Consider the following 21,797-nt stretch of genomic DNA (forward strand, 5'->3'; position numbering starts at 1 on the left):
CTTTACACTTTACATGTGGAGAATTGTTTGAATAACATTGTACCGTTTATGATGTAATGGACCGTAGTGTCCGATCTTTTATGTGATTGTTTTGAGAAGGGGTCATGCGTGACCACAATTGTTACCATTTATTTTCAAAAAGACATTAAAAAATACATTTGGAAGAAAAAAAAAGGTACCCCTTTTATACTGTGGGTACCATTGCATTCCTATTGGCTAAAAATGTTGAATCCGCCGATAGGAATGAGAGCTGATGGTATTCTGATAAAACTTTGAGGCTTGGTTAGGAGTCTGAAAATCAGAGCAATGTTATTTAAAAATAAGCAAAACTATACATTTTTTTTTATAAAAAAAACAACTTTATGGGCTATATAAATAGATAATCTACAAAACATTTAGGCAAGGAAAAAATGAGTGTATAATGTCCCTTTAAATCCTATTGGCTGTTCAAATCCTTTTAAGGGCAATGCCCATACAAATGCCCTTTTCAGGGCAATGGGTAGATTAGGTTTTTTTATTTTGTGGGTTTGAAAGGGGGGGGGGGTGTTTGTAGCAAAAGAGCTGATTTCTTTAGGGCAATGCCCTACAAAAGGCTCTTTTAAGGGCTATTGGTAGTTTATTATAGATTAGTTTTTTTTTTTTATTTTGGGGTGTTTTTTTTTAAAAAAACGGCGTATTAGAATAGGAATAATTTATTTTTATTATTTTGGATAATTTTGTAATGGTAGTTTTTTTATTTTGTGTAATTGTAGCTAGTGTACTGTTTATTATTTTTGTAAGGTTAGGTTTTTTAGTTTTGTAATGTTAGGTTTTAGTGTAAGGCAGCTTAGGTTTTATTTTTATTTCACAGGTAAGTTTGTATTTTTTATTTTTCTTTTCAAATGCTTTATTAAGATATCATAAAACGGTACATAAAAAGAAGTTAACAGAAATTATGCAATACATTAATCTCAGGTACGATGTTCACGTTTAAATCAAAAGATGTTCCATCCAGGAATTAAGATTCATTCCATCCACTGATAAGGGACTGTTGTCATATAAAAGTCTCTTTTGCTGTTTTGCAGAAGTGGTGGGTCCTTAGACTAATGTTATATAATTTGAGTGTTTCCATATATTCCTGACCATAAATAAAATCGATTTACAAGTGTGTGAATAAACCTGAGAACATCGACATATAAGCAGTAACCTATTAACAAGAATAGCGTTGAATTTGTAGGTGTGCATATGCACACCAGTTTATAACCTGGTATCTTGATATGCACTAACATGCGAGCGCATGGCAAGAGTATTGTTGCAATTATGGAAGTAAAAAGAAGGAAGAGATAAAAAAAAAAAAGTCTAAAAAACAGAGGGGTGGGGGAGGGAGGAAAAAAAAAGAGGGGAAGGGGAAAGGAGAGGGAGGGGGGCAGGAGGGGTCCAAGGAAGAGGTGAAGCGGGTGAGTCTCACCTTGACAATGAGAACTTGCTGGGATAATTTTCCTAAGTGTTCGTTCCCTGCTCAATCACTGGGGATTTCCAAATTTCTAACATATATTCGTGGATTTCTATTTTGTCATCTCTCATATATCTAAATCTTTCTAGCCGCAGGTGCCTGTCTATTTGGTTTGTCCAATCAATTATCGTGGGAATACTGACATTTTTCCATTTTTTTTAGGGATGAGGGACTTGGCGCTATTAAACATTATGAAGAGGAGATAGGTCTATCCTTTAGTTTAGGGAGGCCATGGAAAAGCAGCATGCTTGGTGATATATTTAAGGTAATATTAAGTTTGGTTTTTATTATATCTAAGATTGATTGCCATAAGGGTTTGATAAGCTTACAACCCCACCAAATGTGGAGGAGTGTACCTTGTTCACCACAAACTCGTCAACACTTCCCATCAGTCTGTTTGTATATTTTCTTTATTTTGTCTGCTGTGAAATACCACCAAGATAGATATTTGTAATTCAATTCTAGAACTCTCGCAGAGACCAAAGCTTTTATGTGGTTATGAAAGATTTTGTGCCACTCCTTTTCAGAAGGAGGAGGTGCAAGCTCACGATTCCACTGTCTAATGTAGCTAGGTAAAGAAGCTTGTTTGTGTGATATTAACAGCTGATACACAGTAGAGATCAGATGTTTTGGTGTGCGGGGCAGTAGAGAAAGTGATTCTAGTGAGGTTAGTGATCTAGTTATGGTTTCTGACCTTTTGCGTGTTGCGAGGTAGTGTTGGAGTTGCATATGAAAGTACCAAGAAAACCTAAGTCCTGTCACCTCAAGGTCCTCCCTCTTTTTATTTTTTTTTTGTCCGCTAGGATTCGGTGGAAAGTCATCTGGGACAGCTGCGCCTTGTCTAAAGTCATGTGATGGGTGTTTGTAAATGGTATGTCTGGGTTATCTGCAAAGGTAATGAGTGAAGAAGGGTTTGAAGATATATAAGGATGGTCCACTAGGGTTTTGTCCCATTGTGTAAAGAATCCCCGGAAGAAAGGATATCTATTAATCAGTTTATGTCTATTTTTAGTAGAGATCCAACCCAGGGAGCCAAGATTCTGTGTTTCTAAGATTGTTCTACCTATCTGAACCCATGTCTTTTCATTTGAGTTGTTACACCACTCAACCTGATTCTGGAGGTTAATGGCCTTTTTATATATTAATAGATTAGGGACTCCCAATCCTCATCTTTCCTTTGATTGGTAGAGTGTTTGTCTTGCTATGCGTGGTTTCACTCCTTTCCAGATAAACTCTTCAAGTATACTCTGTAATTTATGTAAATAATGTGTAGGAAGAGGGATCGGAAGGGTCTGCAGATAGTACAGAACACGAGGAAGAATATTCATCTTAATTATTCCGATTCTCCCCAACCAAGAGATCGGCTTATTTCTCCATAAAGAAAGATCACTGGTGATCCTAGTAAGTAGGTTTGTGTAATTGGCCTCTAAAAGTGTGTCCGTTGTTGGGGTGAGATTTATCCCTAGGTATTTAAGAGTACGGGTCTGGATACGTAGCGGCATATATTAGAGAAATGACATAATTCAGTTTGGGGAAGATTTATATTTAGTTTGATTTAAATGAAAATAGGAGAACCTACCGTACTCCTCGAATTCCCTTAAGGCTTCCAGGAGTGATGTTAGGGGGTTTGTGAGAGAAAGCAAAACATCGTCTGCATAGAGAGACAGCTTATGTTCCTATTGTGATTCCTGTTACTTTCCCATTATCTCTAATTTTCTGTGCCAGTACGTCAATTATGAGGGCAAATAGCAACGGCGATAACGGGCACCCTTGTCGGGTGCCATTGGATATGCTAAAGGGGTTTGATAAAATATTATTTATTTTGACCTGTGCTGAGGGTGCAGTGTAAAGAGAGAAGACCCTATGTATGAAGTGTTGTCCAAATTTCATTCTTGACAGGACAGCCTTCAGAAACTTCCAGCTGACCCTGTCAAAGGCCTTCTCAGGATCTGTGGAAACTAGTATTATCAGAATTGTATTGCATTGTGCATAATTCACAAGAAGAGTGGCCTTTATAGTATTGTCCCTGGCCTCTTGGCCAGGAGCAAATCCTACCTGGTCGGAGTATAAGAGTAGGTAAAAATGCATTTAACCTAAGCTATGCGGGCCGGGACTTTTGCCTGCTGGTAAGTTCTCTATGGTAGGTAATACCTCCTCTGGTGATTTGGGAGATTCCAGTTCCTCTCTGGCCTCCCGCGATAACGAGGGAAGTGTTATGGAGTCTAAATATGAGTCTATGTCTGAGGGGGTCGGTTGCTTGCCACATTTGTGTGACGGATGTCTAGAGTTCTGCAAGTTATATAACTCATGATAGTAGGTTCGTAGAACCTCTGCAATAGCAGGACTATCTAAACAAGTGAGGTTATGTTAGTTAGTGATGGAGTGAATATGTGTTTTCAAGTGTTTCCTCTCGCTAGCAATTTACTGGGCTTATCTCCAAATTCATAAAATGTTTGCTGTATTTTTAAGGCTATTTTTTGGTGTTCTATCGTATGTAAGTCTTGTATTTCCAATCTGGCCTGTTTAAGTTCCAGACTGATAGATGTGTCTGTAGGTGTTCTTTTATGTCTAACTTCTAATTTGTGTATTTTGGATAGTAGCGAAGTATATTTAATACTAGTTTGTTTAGCCAAGAAGGCTTTTTGTTTAATAAGTTTACCTCGCAGCACACACTTATGAGCTTCCCATATTGCATGTTTTGGGGTTTTGTCAGTATCATTAAGTGTGAAATAGTCGGTAGGTGTGGATTAAATTTTTGCTCTTATCGCTTGGTTATCAAGCAGAAAGTAATCAAACCTCCATAGAAAAGGATGGGCCGGTATGGTAGGCCATCTCATCTTGCACAGTACTAGTGCATGGTCAGACCATGTCATGAGGAGAATTTGTGTGTTTGTGACCAGGGCTAGTGTGGATTGATCAGTAAAGATATAGTGAATCCTAGTATATAGGTCATGAGGATGGGGAAAAAAGGTGTAATCCCTCCGTGTTGGATATGCTATTCGCCATATGTCATGCACTGCTAATTCTTCAAGTCTAGCATTACATTGTTTAATAATTTCTTTAGAGGTAGAGGCTAGCCCTCTAGAAGTGTCCAATTGGGGATCTAGTGGAAGGTTGAAATTTGCGCCGAGAATCAGCGCTCCCCTCTGTAATTCTAGAATTTTGTTTGTGATGACAGTCATAAATTTGTTTTGGTGTTGGTTGGGAAAGTAAACATTTACTAATGTGACCGGTCTATTGTGTAAGGTGCCCACAACTATTAAGTACCTGCCTTCAGGGTCTCTTTCTTCATGTATTAGGGGAAATGGAGATGACTGTTTTATGAGTATTCCTACCCCATTTTTTTTCGTGGGACCTGATGCAAACAATGATGTTGGGAATTTAGGATTGGGCCATTTTGGTTCCTTGCCTCTCTTAAAGTGGGTTTCTTGTATATATATATAATATCACAATGCAATCTGTTGACATCTCGTATTAAATGGGATCTTTTCTCTGGTGTGTTAAGGCTTTTTGCATTTATGGTCATCACTCCCAGGTTATGAGCACGTTGGGTCGTCATTGTACAATGTGGATGTATGATAGGTAAGGGTAGGCGTAGGAGATTAAAAAAAAAAAAAAAAAAAAGGGGGAAGTGGGCAAAGGGAAAGGAAAAGCTGTTAAATTAAAAGAACTTTTGAGACAAAATGATTAAAGGGTTAAAAAGTGGAAGAGGTAGCAGGTAACAAAGACAGGGATAAGTAAAGATTGGGGTGAAATGGGTACAGTGAGAAGTACAACCTATCTTGGTTGCAATAAAAAAGTAGAATGAGAAGGTGTGGGGTCAGTATCCTCGCACCCGATTTGGTTAGGATATTTTAGTGTTAAAGGTCGGGGTCAGTTGAACCTGAACCAGTCAGGTACCGTGGGGCTTAACTTGTCCTAGGAAGGGCACATATGAATGAATACTCCATGCTAGTAACAGGTTCACTGCAAAATCCACAGCTTTAAGTCACACAGTACAACAAGAAAAAACAACAATAATAACATGTAACTATAACTTCTTCAAACCCCGTTCAGAGCAGTACCATGTATGAGCATGTACTTAGAGGGGGTATTAGTAGCTAAGACACTAATGCTGTTGGGTACATTGCCTATACGGGTGAGGGTGCACAGTGCTTGTAGATAACCTTTTAGAACATTGTATAAACATTAACCATTAACAAGTCATTTTAATATGCTCATCATATCATGCACTAATGCATTATAAAGTCTGCCTCTATGTTTCAAGCTGCACAAAAGCCGATGGAAACAGCCTATATCTATGTTATGTTTGTTCCTGTTTCAGTATGGTGTTGTGTATAGACATATATCAAGAGGAAGCTTTTCTAAGGCAAAATAAGAATACATTCAGCAGTGTTGCTCCTTCTGATCGGAGTTGACAGTTTTTATACCTCGCATATGAAACACTATTTACCAACTATAAGTCTTTAACTGGCAGACAAACCAAATGGATACTGTCATCAAGAACAAAGATCTGTCATTTACCTATCACTAAACATATTATAGCTTATAGATATATATCTACGGTAAGTATTCTAATCCGAAAGGAGGATACCATTAATTATGTTATATCTTCTGAGAGGTATTTGCAAAACTGTGAGTAAACCATCATGAGCACAGCAATATGTTTGCAAAACAATGAATGAGCTTATGTAAACAGATAAACATAACCAACAAACATTTAAGCTATAAAGAAGCAGAGAAGGCGCCACATAGCATAATTCCGTATGGTATACCAAATAATATATTGCAGCTCAATTGCACTCACGTGTAGGAAAGCACCAAGATGTGGTGCTGGCTAGGCAGACCGGAACCTCAGAGTTGCCCGGTAAACTCTCCTCTCAGGCTAAAGCTTCCAGCAGCCAAGTTAGTAGTCACCAACAAAGGAATGAACACTATAGAAATATGAAAAACAAACTGAAAAATCATAGTGTTCCAAAACATTGTCATTCAGTACATCAGGGGAACCTTAATATATTCTCCATTGTACCAATAGAATATATCCCCCCCTCAAATTTATATAATAGGTTCAATAGATTACGCCAGGGATAGGCAAGGTGTCCGTACACGGACACTGGTGTCCGTGACTAGCCCTTGCAGTGTCCGCCACAACCTTAGTATATCTTTTCTTTCTGATTAAATAATAGGAATAAAAAAAAAATATGTAGTGTGAATAAAGTTAGTAGTTTGTCAAGAGACTGCTGGCGATATTGGGTGATAAGTTATGGAATAAATAAAGCCTGAGTGAAATACTGGATGTGTATCTGCATATGTATAATAACAGAGCTCTATACAAAGACACAGTAGTGACACTGGCACATGCGTATAGCCAGATAAGGGCTGGTTATAGAGTCAGTGGTATCTGCATCAGTATAATAACACCCAGCGCTATATAATGACACAGTAGTGACACTGGCACATGGGTATAGCCAGAGGAGAGCTTGTTATAGAATCAGTGGTATCTGCATCAGCATAACAACACCCAGCGCTATATAATGACACAGTAGTGACACTGGCACATGGGTATAGCCAGAGGAGAGCTTGTTATAGAATCAGTGGTATCTGCATCAGCATAATAACACCCAGTATTATATAATGACACAGTAGTGACACTGGCAGCTGGGTATAGCCAGAGGAGGGCTGGTTATAGAATCAGTGGTATCTGCATCAGTATAATAACCCCCAGCACTATATGACACAGTAGTGACACTAGCACATGGGTATAGCCAGAGAAGGTCTGGTTATAAGATCAGTGGTATCTGCATCAGTATAATAACACCCAGCACTATATAATGACACAGTAGTGACACTGGCACATGGGTATAGCCAGAGGAGGACTGGTAATAGGATCAGTGGTATCTGCATCAGTATAATAACACCAAGCACTATATAATGACACAGTAGTGACACTGGCACATGGGTATAGCCAGAGGAGGGCTAGTTATAGAAGCAGTGGTATCTGCATCAGTATAATAACACCAAGCACTATACAAAGACACAGAAGTGACACTGGCACATGGGTATAGCCAGATGAGGGCTGGTTATAGGATCAGTGGTATCTGCATCAGTATAATAACACGAAGCACTATAAAATAATGTTTTTAATTTCAAATTTACCTTGGTGTCCTTCACTAAGGTCTGTACTTTGGAAAATGTCCACCACAGCCTTTGTCTTTTCCTATCCCTGGATTACGCCAACGTGAGACCTTTTGGATTTACCAATTGGGAACATTACATCCCAATGGTCTAAATATGAACATGGATTTAGTAGCTTTCTGCACTTAATTAAGCACATAATAAAACACTGTATAAGAATACTATTCCTTTTTAACATAATACACATAAATGGATTATATTATATCTAAATGTGCAGGAATATTCAATTGATGTTCACAAACACTTTAAATTAATTTTCACAAAATTAAACACATAATAAATCACTGACACTGAGCACTTAAAGTTATTTGAAAAAACCTTTCAGGACAGACATATTAGTATACATATTAATCACATTAAAATTTATTTATATAATATATTAAACATATACATAAAACACTAATGTATAACTAACAAATACACATAAATAGATTAAACTTAAGGGTATGAAACTAAATAACTAATTACGTTGCACAATTCACACCCAGCACTATAATATATCATATCACTGAACTCCACATTGCCACATCTTATGATGTATCTATATTTGTATTTTTATTTTATTTTATTTTGTCTGAGATGTGAAAAATTAGCTCACACTTAGGAAATCCATATGTACACGTCACTAGGGTAGTAGAATTCATAAGTAAAGATAGAGGCCATCCAACGATCTATAGTGTGGTATTTAAATGCACACTCGATGTAGAATAAATAACAATGATAGTAATAGATATGTGTCTAGCGCATCGGTTCTGATAGCCAGCGTCTACTTTGTTTATACATCTGCTATCACACCTATCAAAACAATCCTACGATGCTGCCGTAGCTTCAACCAAACATAAACACAAAGGAGGTGTGATATTATAACATAGGTTAATCCTCCTATGACCATTTGACACGTCATATTATTGTAACACCAATAAGAAGTAGTTAACAGCACACACCCACCGGAGACGTTGTCCTTGGTAATACCAATGAAAAACAGACACGTCAGTGTGCAGGAAAAGGTTTGATTAACCTGACGTACAATAACATAGTCACCGTATACTTATACTTTGTACGATGAAACTATGTAGAAACAAACTCACGAAATAATAGATGTAAGCCTTCAGCAACATTGTGAGATGGAAGTTAAATTTAGATTTGAGACGCGCAGCACTTATAACTATGTAAAGACGCATGAGAGCGCGATCACAGAGGATAAGTGAGTTTAGATACAAAAGGTAGGATAAGGATTGATCCAATAATAGGGATCGGATTTGAATATAAATAATGATTTTGTTCTTTACTGGTTACTAAATGTATATGAGGATTGATCTAATAATGGGGATCGGATCTGAATATTAATAATGATTCTGTTTTTCACTGGTTACTAAATGTATATTAAATTGCCTGAATATTTCTAAATACACTTTTAAATACGCTAGAAATTGTTTATAAACAAATGTACAATGAATATTGCTGTATATGATGTTTAGATGTATGCAGGAAATAGTATTGTATTAATTTAGATGTGACATGAATGTTATTTACAAACACCTGGCAATCATGTGACCAATTAAGAGAAACCAGGGTGTGTTTGTTAACAGCCATTTTTATTGGTTAGTATAGGGTATATTAAGTAGCAAGATTTGTATAGTTTTATTCAGCCTGAGGAAACAGTACATGATACTGAGAAACACGTAGCTGTGTTTTTAATGTGTTAAAATAAACACTTTTATTGATACATACTTGCTACTTCGCTTTTTATTTGGATATCCCTGCTTGGAGTAAGCCTCCAATTCCCTGAGGAATTAAAGGGCCTTCCTGACACCCACACACCTTACCTTTGTTGGTGACTACTAACTTGGCTGCTGGAAGCTTTAGCCTGAGAGGAGAGTTTACCGGGCAACTCTGAGGTTCCGGTCTGCCTAGCCAGCACCACATCTTGGTGCTTTCCTACACGTGAGTGCAATTGAGCTGCAATATATTATTTGGTATACCATACGGAATTATGCTATGTGGCGCCTTCTCTGCTTCTTTATAGATTGATTCGTTGTGGACGGCCTTGTACATCGAGGAGAGCTGCCTTGCACACCCCCATAGCCATTGGGGACTTTGTTAGAGTTTATTTGGACTCTGATCTGTTTATTTTGATATTATCAACTATACAGGTTCTTTTTTTCTTTTTTATTCTGTAACCATCTATATATATGTTTGTATGCCTATGTAAATGTAATATACTGTGAACTGTGATATCACTATCTTGGTATATTTAGATATTTGGCATATATAGATAGTGCCCCTATTTTATATATTATTGTATTATATATACCCTATAAATTGGGTGTGTATATATATATATAATTCACTGTTATCCAAACATTTAAGCTAGCATACAAAGCAATATACAAGTATAGTCACACTAAAGTAAGTAATTTATACTCATCCAGTTCCTCTTGGTACTACATGTGTCCATTATATTGGGTGGTCAAAAGACTTGTTTGACCGTGAATACTATTCTCCTGCAATTGTTGTTCTTGCTGAGAAGCCTTCATCTGTTCAGGCGACTGAATGTCAAGTGCTTTACAAAATTCAGGTAGATCCGTCGGTGTTCTGTATACAGCTTGCGCTCCATTTTTGGTAGCAATTATGCATACTGGGAAGCCCCATTTGTACTGGATTTTGTGTGCCTGGAGCTCTGTTGTAATATATTTACGATCTCCCCTCTTCTGCAACATGATCTGACTTAAGTCTGAAAAGATTTGCAGGGGGATACCCGCATGTGTCACATTTTTAATGTTTCTTGCTTTTTGAGTAATGTCCTCCTTGTCCTTATAGCTAAGGAACGTGACTATAATGTCTCTCAGCGATGCTTTAGGTGAAGGCCTTGGTCTAAGAGCCCTATGGGCCCTCTCAATTGGTATATCTTTTGAATTAGGTGATCCTTTTAGCGTGCGCAACAGATCCTGCAAGTATCCCTCCAGTGAGGTATTTTTGACAGTCTCCGGGACCCCTCTGATCCTTATGTTGTTTCTCCTTCCTCTGTTTTCCAGGTCTTCCATCCTGGACAACAAAAACTGAACATTCTCTTCCTGGACCTGAATACATTGCAAATTAGATTTAACTTTATTTTGAAGTGCTTCTTGCTTGTTTTCAAGAATTTTAACTTGTTGATTGACTTGATTAATATATTTTTTCAAGTCTCCGAAGAGCGTTCTCATTTCAGTTAGGGCATTATTAATATCTGCTTAAGAGGAGATCGTGTTGAGGTCCTCTCTAGTTAAATACTCCTGATGTTGCACATCCGGAGTATTGGCCGAAACTGTAGTGTTATGGGCAGAGGGAAGGGGCCCAGGATCCATTGTATCTGTACTGGGTGCTGTCACTTTAAGGTAACTAGTTAGGTTTGCGGTTCTAGTTATTTTGTCGGTCTTGTTATTCTTTCTGTTGGACATATCTCAGTAGTCTTTGGTAGGAGTAAAGGTTTTTACCTTGTTGCGCGCCTCAGAAATACTTAATATTGGACAGTCACTTTTAGCATGCTATGTAAGTACCAACCACAGATAGTATATCCCCTTGTGAATAGGGAGAATTTTTTGAGAAATCTTAGCCCAATTGAAGGTTTAGGGGGAAGGTGAATTCCTCACATGTGCATTTGTTGTGTGTTATAGCAGTTACTATGGCTTAGATTTAGCAAGTGCGCAATGTCCAACCATTTTGAAGGTCTTTGTATTTTCTGTACGCTACGGCCCTGCTCAGAGTCTGTTTTCTTGCTCCCCTACTTTTTGATATTTTTAAGTTACACGTTCCCCTTCTGTACAATAACTATTTTAGACAGTAACCCAGCATCCAGCATGAAGCTGTTGCCTGTGCGACTCGTATGTGACTCCACGGTCTTTGTAGTATTGTGATGTGATATGTTGCGGGTGTTCGGGTATTACCTCTCCAGTGCCAGATTATCAGCTCAATCCATTATTCAGAACCACCGCAGGCCTCGAGACTCCCTTCTTCCTTCCTTAACCTGGCTGTCCTGTTCCTTTCCGACCTCCAAAGCCGGTTGATGTGCGGCCTGGGTAAGACCCAGATTGTTTCTTAGCCAGTTAGTCGCATGTATCTGTAGCAAGCGCTCAGCTGTTCTATCGGCCAGTAAGATGCCAAGCGCGAGAGGTCTTCTCCTCCGCTATTGCTAACTCTCCTGTTAGCCGCGTAGCTATTTCACAGTGGTGCGAATACGGCTCAGGCTAGGCTCTGGGTTCTAGACGGGTAATAGTAAGCGGATATCAGTCGAAGTTGTTCAGCTTTACGTCCATTTACTGCATGAGGTGGTTAAGCAGTTCTCACGGTTGTTATCCAAATTTGAAGGCGCTTACCCTGTTATTTAATTATAAATCGGGTGTGAGGCATAAGAGCCAAGAATTAAGAAGCCATCACGCTGCATGGCCAGGCTCCGCCCTCCCAGTTTGTATTTATTTTAACTAGGTAGTTAGTAAATAGTTAAAAACTATTTACTAACTAGTCTACCTGTGAAATAAAAATAAAACCTAAGCTAGCTACAGTATAACTATTAGTTATATTGTAGCTAACAATCGCCTAGATTTAGAGTTCTGCGTTAGCCGTCAAAAGTAGCGTTAAGGGGTCCTAACTCTGCTTTTGGCTGCCCGCTGGTATTTAGAGTCAGGCAGGTACAGGTCTACTGCTCACTTCCCTACCGCGATTCCAGGCTACCGCAGATCCCCTTACGCCAATTGCGTATCCTATCTTTTCAATGGGATCTGCCTAACGCTGGTATTTGGAGTCTTGGGAGAAGTGAGCGGTAGAGCCTCTACCGACAAGACTCCTAACGCCAAAAAAAGTCAGTAGTTAACAGCTTTATGGGCTAACGCATGAATATAAAGCTCTTAACGACTGTGCTCTAAAGTACACTAACACCCATAAATTACCTATGTACCCCTAAACCGAGGCCCCCCTACATCGCCGCCACTCTAATACATTTTTTTAACCCCTAATCTGCCGACCGGACATCGCCGCCACCTACGTTATACTTATGAACCCCTAATCTGCTGCCCCTAACATCGCCGACCCTTATATTATATTTATTAACCCCTAATCTGCCCCCCCCAACGTCGCCGCTACCTTACCTACACTTATTAACCCCTAATCTGCCGACCGGATCTCGCCGCCACTATAATAAATGTATTAACCCCTAAACCGCCGCACTCCCGCCTTGCAAACACTATAATAAATTGTATTAACCCATAATCTGCCCTCCCTAACATCGCCGCCACCTACCTACAATTATTAACCCCTAATCTCCCGCCCGCACTGTCTCCACTACTATAATAAAGTTATTAAACCCTAAACATAACCCTAACCCTAACACCCCCCTAACATAAATATAATTTATATTAAACGAAATAATATTCCTAAAATTAACTAAATTAATCCTATTTAAAACTAAATACTTACCTATAGCCAATAGAATGCAAGTTCAATATGATTGCTGATGGTTTTTTAAGGGGGGTTTGGGTGGGTTAGAGTAGGGGAATGTGGGTGGTGGGTTGTAATGTTGGGGGGGGGGTATTGTATTTTTTTTCAGGCAAAAGAGCTGATTACTTTGGGGCAAGGCCCCGCAAAAAGCCCTTTTAAGGGCTGGTAAAAGAGCTGATTACTTTTGTATTTTAGAATAGGGTAGGGAATTTTTTATTTTGGGGGGCTTTTTATTTTATTAGGGGGCTTAGATTAGGTGTAATTAGTTTAAACTGCTTGTAATTCTTTTTTATTTTTTGTAATTTAGTGTTTGTTTGTTTTTGTATTAAAGAATAGTTTATTTAATTGTATTTTATTTTAGGTAATTGTAGGTAATTTATTTAATTGATTTAATGATAGTGTAGTGTTAGGTTTAATTGTAACTTAGGTTAGGATTTTTTTTACAGGTCATTTTGTAGTTATTTTAACTAGGTAGCTATTAAATAGTTAATAACTATTTAATAGCTATTGTTCCTAGTTATAATAAATACAAAGTTGCCTGTAAAATAAATATAAATCCTAAAATAGCTACAATGTAATTATTAATTATATTGTAGCTATATTAGGGTTTATTTTATAGGTAAGTATTTAGTTTTAAATAGGAATAATTTAGTTAATTTGAGCAATATTATTTTGTTTAAAGGGACAGTAAACACCAGAATTTTTGTTGTTTAAAAATGTAGATAATCCCTTTATTACCCATTCCCCAGTTTTGCATAACCAACACAGTTATAATAATATATTTTTTACCTCTGTGATTACCTTGTATCTAAGCCTCTGCAAATTGCCCCCTTATTTCAGTTCTTTTGACAGACATGCATTTTTAGCCAATCAGTGCTGGCTCCTAGGAGCTTCATGTGCCTGAGCTCAATGTTATGTTAGTTAGTGGTGAAAAACTGTCAAAATCCTTTCAGATTAGAGGCGGCCTTCAAGGTCTAAGAAACTAACATATGAACCTCCTAGGTTTAGCTTCAAACTAAGAATACCAAGGGAACAAAGCAAAATTGGTAATAAAAGTAAATTGAAAAGTTGTTTAAAATTGCATTCCCTATTTAAATCATGAAAGTTTTTTTTTTACTTGACTGTCCCTTTAATATAAATTATATTTATGTTAGGGGGTGTTAGGGATAGGGTTAGAGTTAGGTTTAGGGGTTAATAACTTTATTATAGTAGCGGCAACGGTGCGGGCTGGAGATTAGTTAATAGTTAATAGTTAATAATTGTAGGTAGGTGGCGGCGATGTTAGGGAGGGCAGATTAGGGGTTAATACTATTTATTCTAGTGTTTGCGAGGCAGGAGTGCGGCGGTTTAGGGGTTAATACATTTATTATTATAGTGGCGGCGAGGTCCGGTCGGCAGATTAGGGGTTAATAAGTGTAGGTAAGGTAGCGGCGACGTTGGGGGGGCAGATTAGGGGTTAATAAATATAATATAGGGGTCGGCGGTGTTAGGGGCAGTAGATTAGGGGTTCATAGCTATAATGTAGGTTGCAGGGGTCAGCGATAGCGGGGACGGCAGATTAGGGGTTAATAAGTGTAAGGTTAGGGGTGTTTAGACTCGGGGTTCATGTTAGGGTGTTAGGTGCAGACTTAGAGAGTGTTTCCCCATAGGAAACAATGGGGCTGCGTTAGGAGCTGAACGTTGCTTTTTTTGCAGGTGTTAGGTTTTTTCCAGCCCAAAATGCCCCATTGTTTCCTATGGGGATATCGTGCACGAGCACGTTTTTCCAGCTTACCGCTACCGTAAGCAGCGCTGGCATTGAGGGTTGAAGTGGAGCTAAGTTAGGCTCAACACTCCCTTTTTTGAGCCTAACGCAGCCCCTCAGACAACTCAAAATACCAGCGTTGTTGGAAGGGTGCGTTGGGAAAAAAAGCAGCGTTAGCTACGTGGCTTTTTACCGTCAAAACTCTAAATCTAGCCGTATGTTTTTCTTCACAGGTAAGTTTGTATTTATTTTTAAATAGGTAGTTAGTTAATCATTTGTAACTTTAATTTATGTGTTATTTTAATTATGTTAAAGTTAGGGGATGTTAGGTTTAGGGGTTAATATAGTTTAATTTAGGTTGTTGTGATGTGGGGGCCGACAGTTTAGGGGTTAATAGATGTAGTTAGTGTTGTCGATGTTTGGGAACGGCAGTTTAGGGGTTAATAGGTTAAGTTTGTTTTGGGGATGTTTGGGGACGGCGGTTTAGGTGTTAATAGGTTTAGTTAGTGTCGACAATGTTGGGGAACGGCGAATTAGGGGTTTATAGTTTTATATAGTGATTTAGTTAGTGTCGCCGATGTCGGGGAACTGCGGTTTAGGGGATAATAGGTTTAGTTAGCGTTGGCGATATGGGGGGGTGCGGTATAGGGGTTAATAGTTTAGGTAATGGTGGCGAGGTGGGGGGTGCGGTTTAGGGGATAATAGGTTTAGTTCCTGTCGGCGATGTTTAGGAATGGCGGTTTAGAGGTTAATATGTTTAGTTTGTGTCACAATGTTTCGTAACGACAGTTTAAGGGTTAATACATTTAGTTAGTGTCGGCGATGTTGGGGAACTGCGGTTTAGGGGTTAATAGCTTTATTTAATTATTTAGAGACTTAGAGTTAGTGTTGGGGAACTGCAGACAAAGGCAAAAACTTTATAAAGGAATTATTTATTATTTGAAAAATGAGGCACAGTGCATTATTAATACAAAGATGATAACAAATAGAATTATACACATGCAAACAGTTTTAAAAAAGACATCTAAGCTATTAATACTTTAATAGCTTAGATGTCTGCACCAGGGAGATTGGCAAGAAAAGATGGTTACTCACTCTGGGCTCATTTCCATTGAGCCGTAATTCTGTTTGCGTGCACTCGCAAACCGATAAATATGCTGTCGGAAGCAATATCGTTTATTGACTGATTCCAACGGCCTGTTATAACTCAATTTTGGCAACTGGTTTCCGGCTGCTAAAAACAATTAAAATAATAAATCCTAAATAACAATTAAAATAAAAAACCTAACATTACTTTAAAAATAAAAAATCTTAAAAGGGCCTTTTGTAGGGCATTGCTTATTGGCTTGAATTTGAAGAATCAAATCAGCCAATAAGAATGCAAGGTACGCCTTAATTAAACTCGTAACTTGCATTCAATATTCAGTGTATGTCGGTGATCATACGAAGAGGATCCTCCACGCTCCTTGGCTCCGCAGTCACCGGTCTTCAGTTCCTCGGTCGCTGGTCTTCAGTTCTGCGGTGCTGGATGAAGATAGAAAAGGTCGCCGCTTGGAAGAAGACTACAAAATGCTCTGCTGTGAATAAATCCAGTTTACAAATAAACAGAAGCTCTTCTATATATCTCATGTATTGAATGATACAAGAATTAAAGGCACCACCATCTCCATAGGCATGGGACCGCTCCCACCACCCCATAAAGGTTGGCATAGAAGGGGGCAAATCTTTCCCCCGTCAAAGTCCCACGCCTCTGGAGATATTAGCAACCCTAAAATGAGAAATAGTTATGTTCCAACAAGAACAAAATGATCTTAAGCAAATATTCCTTAAATTCACTAGACAAATCTGTTTTAATGTCTAGAAAATATTTAACTCCTGCTAAACCATAGCTATGAGGAATAGAGGGTGACAACATCTACCGGCAACCAACTGTAGTCATGTTCCATTTTATTTTCTCCATCTTAGACAGAAAATGAGAAGTGTCTTTCACAAAACTAGGTAGTGGTGACTAGGTATAGATATATACAGATATATATAACATAATTTATGTAGGAACTTACCTGATAAATTCATTTCTTTCATATTAGCAAGAGTCCATGAGCTAGTGACGTATGGGATATACATTCCTACCAGGAGGGGCAAAGTTTCCCAAACCTCAAAATGCCTATAAATACACCCCTCACCACACCCACAAATCAGTTTAACGAATAGCCAAGAAGTGGGGTGATAAGAAAAAAGTGCGAAGCATAAATATGAGGAATTGGAATAATTGTGCTTTATACAAAAAATCATAACCACCACAAAAAAGGGTGGGCCTCATGGACTCTTGCTAATATGAAAGAAATGAATTTATCAGGTAAGTTCCTACATAAATTATGTTTTCTTTCATGTAATTAGCAAGAGTCCATGAGCTAGTGACGTATGGGATAATGACTACCCAAGATGTGGATCTTCCACGCAAGAGTCACTAGAGAGGGAGGGATAAAATAAAGACAGCCAATTCCGCTGAAAAAAATCCACACCCAAAAATAAAGTTTAAATCTTATAAAGAAAAAAACTGAAAATATAAGCAGAAGATTCAAACTGAAACAGCTGCCTGAAGTACTTTTCTACCAAAAACAGCTTCAGAAGAAGAAAACACATCAAAATGGTAGAATTTAGTAAAAGTATGCAAAGAAGACCAAGTTGCTGCTTTGCAAATCTGATCAACCGAAGTTTCATTCCTAAACGCCCAGGAAGTAGAAACTGACCTAGTAGAATGAGCTGTAATCCTTTGAGGCGGAGTTTTACCCGACTCGAGATAAGCATGATGAATTAAAGATTTCAACCAAGATGCCAAAGAAATGGCAGAGGCCTTCTGACCTTTCCTAGAACCGGAAAAGATAACAAATAGACTAGAAGTCTTTCGGAATTTCTTAGTAGCTTCAACATAATATTTCAAAGCTCTAACTACATCCAAAGAATGCAATGATTTCTCCTTAGAATTCTTAGGATTAGGACATAATGAAGGAACAATTTCTCTACTAATGTTGTTAGAATTCACAACCTTAGGTAAAAATTTAAAAGAAGTTCGCAACACCGCCTTATCCTGGTGAAAAATCAGAAAAGGAGACTCACAAGAAAGAGCAGATAATTCAGAAACTCTTCTGGCAGAAGAGATGGCCAAAAGGAACAAAACTTTCCAAGAAAGTAATTTAATGTGCAATGAATGCATAGGTTCAAACGGAGGAGCTTGAAGAGCCCCCAGAACCAAATTCAAACTCCAAGGAGGAGAAATTGACTTAATGACAGGTTTTATACGAAACAAAGCTTGTACAAAACAATGAATATCAGGAAGATTAGCAATCTTTCTGTGAAAAAGAACAGAAAGAGCAGAGATTTGTCCTTTCAAGGAACTTGCAGACAAACCTTTATGCAAACCATCCTGAAGAAACTGTAAAATTCTCGGAATTCTAAAAGAATGCCAGGAAAAATGATGAGAAAGACACCAAGAAATATAAGTCTTCCAGACTCTATAATATATCTCCCTAGATACGGATTTACGAGCCTGTAACATAGTATTAATCACAGAGTCAGAGAAACCTCTTTGACTAAGAATCAAGCGTTCAATCTCCATACCTTTAAATTTAAGGATTTGAGATCTTGATGGAAAAAAGGACCTTGCGACAGAAGGTCTGGTCTTAACGGAAGAGTCCACGGTTGGCAAGAGGCCATCCGGACAAGATCCGCATACCAAAACCTGAGAGGCCATGCTGGAGCTACCAGCAGAACAAACGAGCATTCCTTCAGAATCTTGGAGATTACTCTTGGAAGAAGAACTAGATATAGGCAGGATGATACTTCCAAGGAAGTGACAATGCATCCACTGCTTCCGCTTGAGGATCCCTGGATCTGGACAGATACCTGGGAAGTTTCTTGTTTAGATGAGAGGCCATCAGATCTATTTCTGGAAGTCCCCACATTTGAACAATCTGAAGAAATACCTCTGGGTGAAGAGACCATTCGCCCGGATGTAACGTTTGGCGACTGAGATAATCCGCTTCCCAATTGTCTATACCTGGGATATGAACCGCAGAAACTAGACAGGAGCTGGATTCCGCCCATACCACAATTTGAGATACTTCTTTCATAGCCAGAGGACTGTGAGTCCCTCCTTGATGATTGATGTATGCCACAGTTGTGACATTGTCTGTCTGAAAACAAATGAACGATTCTCTCTTTAGAAGAGGCCATGACTGAAGAGCTCTGAAAATTGCACGGAGTTCCAAAATATTGATCGGTAATCTCACCTCCTGAGATTCCCAAACCCCTTGTGCTGTCAGAGACCCCCACACAGCTCCCCAACCTGTAAGACTTGCATCTGTTGAAATTACAGTCCAGGTCGGAAGAACAAAAGAAGCCCCCTGAACTAAACGATGGTGATCTGTCCACAGAGAGTGTCGTACAATCGGTTTTAAAGATATTAATTGAGATATCTTTGTGTAATCCCTGCACCACTGGTTCAGCATAGAGAGCTGAAGAGGTCGCATTTGAAAACGAGCAAAGGGGATCGCGTCCGATGCAGCAGTCATAAGACCTAGAATTTCCATGCATAAGGCTACCGAAGGGAATGATTGTGACTGAAGGTTTCGACAAGCTGATATCAATTTTAGACGTCTCTTGTCTGTCAAAGACAGAGTCATGGACACTGAATCTATCTGGAAACCTAAAAAGGTTACCCTTATCTGAGGAATCAATGAACTTTTTGGTAAATTGATCCTCCAACCATGATCTTGAAGAAACAACACAAGTCGATTCGTATGAGATTCTGCTAAATGTGAAGACTGAGCAAGTACCAAGATATCGTCCAAATAAGGAAATACCACAATTCCCTGTTCTCTGATTACAGACAGAAGGGCACCGAGAACCTTTGTAAAAATTCTTGGAGCTGTTGCTAGGCCAAACGGTAGAGCCACAAACTGGTAATGCTTGTCTAGGAAAGAGAATCTCAGAAACTGATAGTGATCTGGATGAATCGGAATATGCAGATATGCATCCTGTAAATCTATTGTAGACATATAATGCCCTTGCTGAACAAAAGGCAGGATAGTCCTTACAGTTACCATTTTGAATGTTGGTATCCTTACATAACAATTCAATATTTTTAGATCCAGAACTGGTCTGAAGGAATTCTCCTTCTTTGGTACAATGAAGAGATTTGAATAAAACCCCAGCCCCTGTTCCAGAACTGGAACTGGCATAATTACTCCAGCCAACTCTAGATCTGAAACACATTTCTTTGAAAAAACGTAATCTGCCCCCTACCAGCTGAGCTGGAATGAGGGCCGCACCTTCATGTGGACTTAGGAGCTGGCTTTGGTTTTCTAAAAGGCTTGGATTTATTCCAGACTGGAGATGGTTTCCAAACTGATACCGCTCCTGAGGATGAAGGATCAGGCTTTTGTTCCTTGTTGTGACGAAAGGAACGAAAACGATTATTAGACCTAAATTTACCTTTAGATTTTTTATCCTGTGGTAAAAAAGTTCCTTTCCCTCCAGTAACAGTTGAGATAATAGAATCCAACTGAGAACCAAATAATTTATTACCCTGGAAAGAAAGGGAAAGCAGAGTAGACTTAGAAGACATATCAGCATTCCAAGTTTTAAGCCATAAAGCTCTTCTAGCTAAAATAGCTAGAGACATATACCTGACATCAACTCTAATGATATCAAAGATGGCATCACAAATAAAATTATTAGCATGTTGAAGAAGATTAATAATGCTATGAGAATTATGATCTGTTACTTGTTGCGCTAAAGCTTCTAACCAAAAAGTTGAAGCTGCAGCAACATCCGCTAAAGATATAGCAGGTCTAAGAAGATTACCTGAACACAAGTAAGCTTTTCTTAGAAAGGATTCAATTTTCCTATCTAAAGGATCCTTAAAGGAAGTACTATCTGCCGTAGGAATAGTAGTACGCTTAGCAAGAGTAGAGACAGCCCCATCAACCTTAGGGATTTTGTCCCAAAACTCTAATCTGTCAGATGGCACAGGATATAATTGCTTAAAACGTTTAGAAGGAGTAAATGAATTACCCAAATTATTCCATTCCCTGGAAATTACTTCAGAAATAGCATCAGGGACAGGAAAAACTTCTGGAATAACTACAGGAGATTTAAAAACCTTATCTAAACGTTTAGATTTAGTATCAAGAGGACCAGAATCCTCTATTTCTAATGCAATTAGGACTTCTTTAAGTAAAGAACGAATAAATTCCATTTTAAATAAATATGAAGATTTATCAGCATCAACCTCTGAGACAGAATCCTCTGAACCAGAAGAACCATTATCAGAATCAGAATGATGATGTTCATTTAAAAATTCATCTGAAAAATTAGAAGTTTTAAAAGACTTTTTACGTTTACTAGAAGGAGGAATAACAGACATAGCTTTCTTAATGGATTTAGAAACAAAATCTCTTATGTTATCAGGAACACTCTGAGTATTAGATGTTGACGGAACAGCAACAGGTAATGTAACAGTACTAAAGGAAATATTATCTGCATTAACAAATTTGTCATGACAATCAGTACAAACAACAGCTGGAGGAACAGATACCATAAGTTTACAGCAGATACACTTAGCTTTGGTAGATCCAGCACCAGGCAGCGATTTTCCAGAAGTATCTTCTGACTCAGTGTCAACATGGAACATCTTGCAATATGTAATAGAAAAAACAACATATAAAGCAAAATTGATCAAATTCCTTAAATGACAGTTTCAGGAATGGGAAAAAATGCCAGTGAACAAGCTTCTAGCAACCAGAAGCAATAAACAATGAGACTTAAATAATGTGGAGACAATAGTGACGCCCATATTTTTTTAGCGCCAAAAAAGACGCCCACATCCGGAACGCC

Source organism: Bombina bombina, chromosome 3, assembly GCF_027579735.1.
Source record: "Bombina bombina isolate aBomBom1 chromosome 3, aBomBom1.pri, whole genome shotgun sequence".
Classification (NCBI taxonomy): Eukaryota; Metazoa; Chordata; class Amphibia; order Anura; family Bombinatoridae; genus Bombina; species Bombina bombina.